Genomic DNA, 6,000 nt, shown 5'->3' with positions numbered 1-6,000 from the left:
AGGATCTTCTCTTGGTTGAGAACTCTTAGTTGAGAATCTTTTTTTGGTTGAGCACTCTCAGTTGAGGATCTTCTCTTGGTTGAGAACTCTTAGTTGAGAATCTTTTTTTGGTTGAGCAGTCTCAGTTGAGGGTCTTCTCTTGGTGGTGCACTCCACTCTTAGTTGAGGATCTTCTCTTGGTTGAGCACTCTCAGTTGAGAATCTTTTTTTTTGTTGAGTAGTCTTAGTTGAGGATCTTCTCTTGGTTGAGCACTCCACTCTCAGTTTAGGATCTTCCCTTGGTTGTGCACTTCACTCTCAGTTGAGGATCTTCTCTTGTTTGAGCACTTTCTTTTGAGAATCGTTTTTTGGTTGAGCACTCTGAGGATCTTCTCTTGGTTGTGCACTCCGCTCTCAGTTGAGGATCTTCTCTTAGTTGAGCACTCTCAGTAGAAGATATACATTTGGCTGAACACTCTGAGCATTCTCATTAATGATTCTGAACAAAATCTGTCCTTGACCAGTGCATGAGTCCTTTAAGTAATCCAATGCTCAGGTGTGCGGAGTAACAGAAGCATAGAGGTAAGGTGCTCATTTCCAAGCTCAATAAGATTTGCAAGTCTGGAGAAGGGTCATAAATAGAATAGAATTGCTCCCAAATGGTATCTATCATTAAGGCTTTCACCTTGGTCAGTTGGCACCAGATGACATTTCAAAGTCAATATTATGAGTATCTACAAAATTCCTACAAAATGATAGTTTTTCAAAAGTTCATGGAAGCTTCATACTTTGGAGGGGGATTGTTAAGATGTGAAGCCCAACCCGCCCCACTATGGTACATGGGATTGATGGTCGAGAAGGGAGATTCTGGTGTCCTTGGATTATTTAATCTGGATGGATGTAGAGTAGTATTTCCTGTGGAAAAAGATGTACCCTTGTATAACCAAGGGCATGAATTTGCATGGTAATGTGGTATGCATGACGAAGAGTCTGTACCTTTATATGAGAACACCTCAGGGTGATGTTGGTTTATGGTTGGTTCAATCTGCAAGCTTTTGACATGGCGTTCTTTTGTGTATTGCTTGTTGCGATTTTGAATATTACTATAGATTTGGTGTGGGTTGGGTAAGACTTCATGTATGGCATGGTGCCTCAGAGGTGTGACATTACGAAATGAAGGATTTATTGGAGAAAGGTCTTCAGAAGCCCAGTGACTGTTCAGAGTAGGGTTTCTTGGTGGTAGATCCTCATTTGATAGCAGGATATGAGCCCTGGAGCTTGGTGGAGTGTCATCTTGGAGATCGGTATCGTGAGGAGGCTCATATGCGAGGTTCATGGAGGGTGAAGTTCTTCTGTAGGGCACTTGGGATCTGTCACTTCTAGTCAACACTTGATGTCTTGTACTTCGTAAATTGAAGTTTCTACTATGGAAATATAACATAGGTTAGCCAAGGCACCCACATAGTAACAGTACAGTAGCATTATACATAGCCTGGAGCTTCAACATCTAATATGCAGAGCGCAGTAGTCAAGATGAGTTTGTCATTGGCTGCTGCACTCTGCAAAGCCAACGCCTGAAATAAGAAAGCTGAGCAGGTAATAAATGAAGTCAATATCGGTGCACTGCACAAGATGCAATATTATCTTCATTAGCTAATTTTATCTGTTTGCATTTTTCTAACCATAACCAGCTTTAGGGCAAGTACTAAGGTTAGAGCAAGAGATAGTGTTAGGGAAAGTGCTAGGGTCACGGCGATTGCCAGGGTTATGACAAGTGCTAGAAGTGCTAGGGTTAGGGTGAGTACAAGGTTTAGGGCGAGTGCCGGGGTCAGGGCGAGTGTTGGGGTCAGGGCGAGTGCCAGGGTTACATTGAGTGCCAGGGTTACATTGAGTGCCAGGGTTACACTGAGTGCCAGGGTTGGGCAAGTGCTAGGTTTAGGGCAAGTTCTAGAGTTAGGGCAAGCTCTAGAGTTAGGGCAAGTTCTAGGATTAGGACGGGTGCTACGGTTAGTGTAAGTACAAGAGTTTGGGCAAGTGCTATGTTTAGGCAGAGTGTCAGGGTTAGGGCAATTGCTAAGGTTAGAGCAAGAGATAGGGTAAGTGTGAGTTCTAAGGTTAGAGTTAGAAATGTAGAAATTTTTGCAAATTTAATAAAAAAGAAAAACTGAAATCTCTCATGGTCATAGGTATTCAGACCCTTTACTCAGACACTTATATTTAAGTCACATGCTCGCCATTTCCTTGTGATCCTCCTTGAGATGGTTCTACTCCTTCATTGGAGTCCAGCTGTGTTTAAATAAACAGATAGGACTTGATTTGGAAAGGCGCACACCTGTCTATATAAGACCTCACAGCTCACAGTGCATGTCAGACCAAATGAGAATCATGAGGTCAAAGGAACTGGCCAAGGAGCTCAGAGACAGAATTGTGGCAAGGCACAGATCTGGCCAAGGTTTCAACAGAATTTCTGCAGTACTCAAGGTTCCTAAGAGCACAGTGGTCTCCATAATCCTTAAATGGAAGAAGTTTGGGACCACCAGAAGTCTTCCTAGACCTGGCCGTCCAGCCAAACTGAGCACTCGTGGGAAAAGAGCCTTGGTGAGAGAGGTAAAGAAGAACCCCAAGATCACTGTGGCTGTGCTCCAGAGATGCAGTAGGGAGATGGGAGAAAGTTCCACAAAGTCAACTATCACTGCAGCCCTCCACCAGTCAGGCCTTTATGGCAGAGTGACCCGACGGAATCCTCTTCTCAGTGCAAGACATATGAAAGCCGCATAGAGTTTGCTAATAAAACACATGAAGGACTCCCAGACTATGAGAAATAAGATTCTCTGGTCTGATGAGACGAAGATAGACCTTTTTGGTGATAATTCTAAGCGGTATGTGTGGAGAAAACCAGGCACTGCTCATCACCTGCCCAATACAATCCCAACAGTGAAACATGGTGGTGGCAGCATCATGCTATGGGGGTGTTTTTCAGCTGCAGGGACAGGACGACTGGTTGTCATTGAAGGAAACCTGAAAGGCCAAGTACAGAGATATCGTGGATGAAAACCTCTTCCAGAGTGCTCTGGACCTCAGACTTGGCTGAAGGTTTACCTTCCAACAAGACAATGACCCTAAGTACACAGCTAAAATAAGAAAGGAGCGGCTTCAGAACAACTCTGTGACCATTCTTGACTGGCCCAGCCAGAGCCCTGACCTAAACCCAATGGAGCATCTCTGGAGAGACCTGAAAATGGCTGTCCACCAACGTTCACCATCCAACCTGACAGAACTGGAGAGGATCTGCAAGGAAGAATGGCCGAGGATCCCCAAATCCAGGGGGGAAAAACTTGTTGCATCATTCCCAAGAAGACTCATGGCTGTACTAGCTCAAAGGGGCTTCTACTCAATACTGAGCAAAGGGGCTGAATACTTATGACCATGTGATATTTCAGTTTTTCCTTTTTAATAAATTTGTAAAAATTTCTACATTTCTGGGTTTTTTTTCAGTGAAGATGGGGTGCAGAGTGTACATTAATGAGAAAAATAATGAACTTTTTTGAATTTACCAAATGGCTGCAATGAAACAGTCAAAAATGTAAAGAGGTCTGAATACTTTCTGTAACCACTGTAAACTGCATTACTGCCATATAAATACAATTCTCAACATTTGTAATTAATTACCACACCAAGAATTAAAAGTCATGGAAATCACAGGATGGAGACCTTACTGATCTGCAAATGATAAAAAAGGAAACTACATTATCAGAACATCTGGGTTTCTTCAGTCTTGAATCTGAGTCACGTACAGAAATCCCGGCACTTCCAACCTAGGCTGCAATCTCTGAGGTTATTAATGGTTGTTTGAGGAAGGTTCTGCTGCTGAATGTACAAATCATCAAGATCCGCTGCTGGCAGCTTCTGTGTAATCACCGATCAATGACGTCCCCGATGTGCTCCCATCAAACACATCTGGGACGTCATTAGTCGGCAAATTGAGATGTTCTGAAAATGCTCTCTTTATTTTTCCACCATTTGCAGATCAGAAATGTCTCCATCCAGTGATTTTCACGACTTTTACTTCTTGGTGTGGTAATTTCAAAGTACAGAAAGTCCATCCCCCACCCACAAGGTAGTAAAAATCTAATCAGTCATTTTCCTGGTAAAAAAAATAATACAATACACATGTCTTACACCCTGACACAAAAGTATTATTATATCTAAAAAACGAACAATAACTCTCCCATTTTTCACCTCGAGGAGCGTTATAGAAAAACAACCGCCAGATATGGCCCCTGCATATACGGATTTGGCGTTAGCTCCTAAATGCTTTCTCCTGGCAGCTTATAATTCAGGTCAGATAATACATGTCCTCATTTACCACAAACATCAACACTTCAATAATAAAAGAAGACAAAAAGTCCTAAACCGTGAGTAGCATCGCAAGACCTTACCGGGAAACCTTCCTTATCCAACAGATATGACAAATGAGGACAAAAGAACCGAGAGCAAAAAATCCTCCGACCAATAATGTCCCCAGGACGGCATACCGGAACGTGTTCACATCTGGGGAAAGAATAGATAATGAGTGTGATGAGGGAGCAGCCGCCATCTTGGATACGGGCATACTAACAGAGATTGGCGTGACTCCTTTTTGTCTCCTGGTCACAGGTCTGCAGAGATGAGTGCTCCTGGCCCCCACCTTTTCTCATGAATAAAGTTCCTTTTAGCATGGTAATGGAATTAAGCTCAGTGTAGCAGGCAGAAGGCACTTCAAAGCTCAATGAGGAAGCGACACCAGCAGGGGACAAGGAGACACCTGGGGGCTCAATTAAAGCACGCATGTCAAGTGGCCACAGGATACACGTCTATTGTGGCCTTCCAGTCGAACCGTCTCCAACATGGAATCGTGAATTATGGACGCATTGTCCAAGGTACAGGCTCATAAAAAATATCCCCCTCGCCCTAAAGAAATTGCACATCTGACAGTGCAACTCCCAGGTCCATGGGAGTTCTGGACTCTGAGATATGGAGATCAGCCTCCCACAGCGACCGAATGGGTCCAGGTTTGGTCCCCGTGCGACCGGCAGAACAAACCTCGTGCGCTGGTACCGCCCGTGTGCTGATCTGATCATCCTGAGAGAAGTTATCCCATTTATTAGATATTGGATACAGATCTTGCAGGGAAGCTGAGGGGTGGAGATTCTTAGCCCGCCCAGGTACAGGGGGGAGGGACACAGCAGGGTTAAGAGCTGGGACCCTCAGAGTGGGTCAGAACAGAAGATGACTAAGGAAGTAAGGGAGAGGGTATGCCAGCCAGAGGGGAGCAAGCACACGCTTTCTGGGGGCTGCCCGGCAACTAAGTCTTGGACCTGCGGAACGCTAAGCCCCCCGGCTTCCACAAGCGACCTTCAACCTGGTAAATTGACCTCCAGCTTTATACCTCTAAGCCTTGTCTTATGATTGTTATATTTTACTCTGACTGTAACTCTTGATATATTTTCACTGTATATTAAGGCAATTAAATCATAAATTAATTTTGGGCTGATCCTTTTACTCTGATTGCGAATCTTAGATTACCCAGCGTGGGTAACAGGGCAGTCTCCCCAGCGGCCATTTGCTCTAGGTGCAGTTCCCTTACTGACCTGAGAGACAAAGGGGGCGCCGGAGAGCTGTGCCTGTGTAGTTACATCATGGATTGGTGACGTGGGAGGAATGGGGTTTCCTTCACAATGAGTATGACCAATTATATAGCAAAATACATCAACAGCTACATATTTATAAAGCACAAACAAAAAAACGGCTAAAAAGCCGCAGCCAGCTCACCAACCAGACCAAAAGCACGAAGCAGAGGAGTCCGTCCTGACCCAGACGTAGAACATCAGTAGCAAATCCAAAATACGTAGATACTCCAGCTTCGATAAAATTGGTAAAGTCTATATTTTTCCAAAGTGGTTAAAATAAGATTCTTACAAACAATGGACCACATAGGTGCTTATAAAGAAATTTAGCAACGCGTTTCGACCTTATCGGTCT

At 44.1% G+C, this 6,000-nt stretch overlaps 1 protein-coding gene across 3 annotated transcripts in view; it reads right to left on the bottom strand.

The window, feature by feature from the left end:
- Positions 1-227: 227 nt before the first annotated feature.
- The window catches only part of LOC143774300 (calpain-5-like), a 41,684-nt gene continuing 35,911 nt past the window's right edge, over positions 228-6,000 (bottom strand). For 2 of the 3 annotated variants that reach the window (XM_077261743.1, XM_077261741.1), the window contains 2 exons: positions 4,419-4,530; positions 228-1,403 (listed from right to left, as the gene is read on the bottom strand). The gene's annotated coding sequence lies outside the window, so the exon portion shown is untranslated. The remainder of the gene's footprint in view (positions 1,404-4,418; positions 4,531-6,000) is intronic. The other variant, XM_077261744.1, reaches the window with a different exon arrangement.

Source organism: Ranitomeya variabilis, chromosome 5 (genome assembly GCF_051348905.1).
Source record: "Ranitomeya variabilis isolate aRanVar5 chromosome 5, aRanVar5.hap1, whole genome shotgun sequence".
Taxonomy (NCBI): Eukaryota; Metazoa; Chordata; class Amphibia; order Anura; family Dendrobatidae; genus Ranitomeya; species Ranitomeya variabilis.
This window is presented reverse-complemented; position numbering and strand designations above follow the sequence as displayed.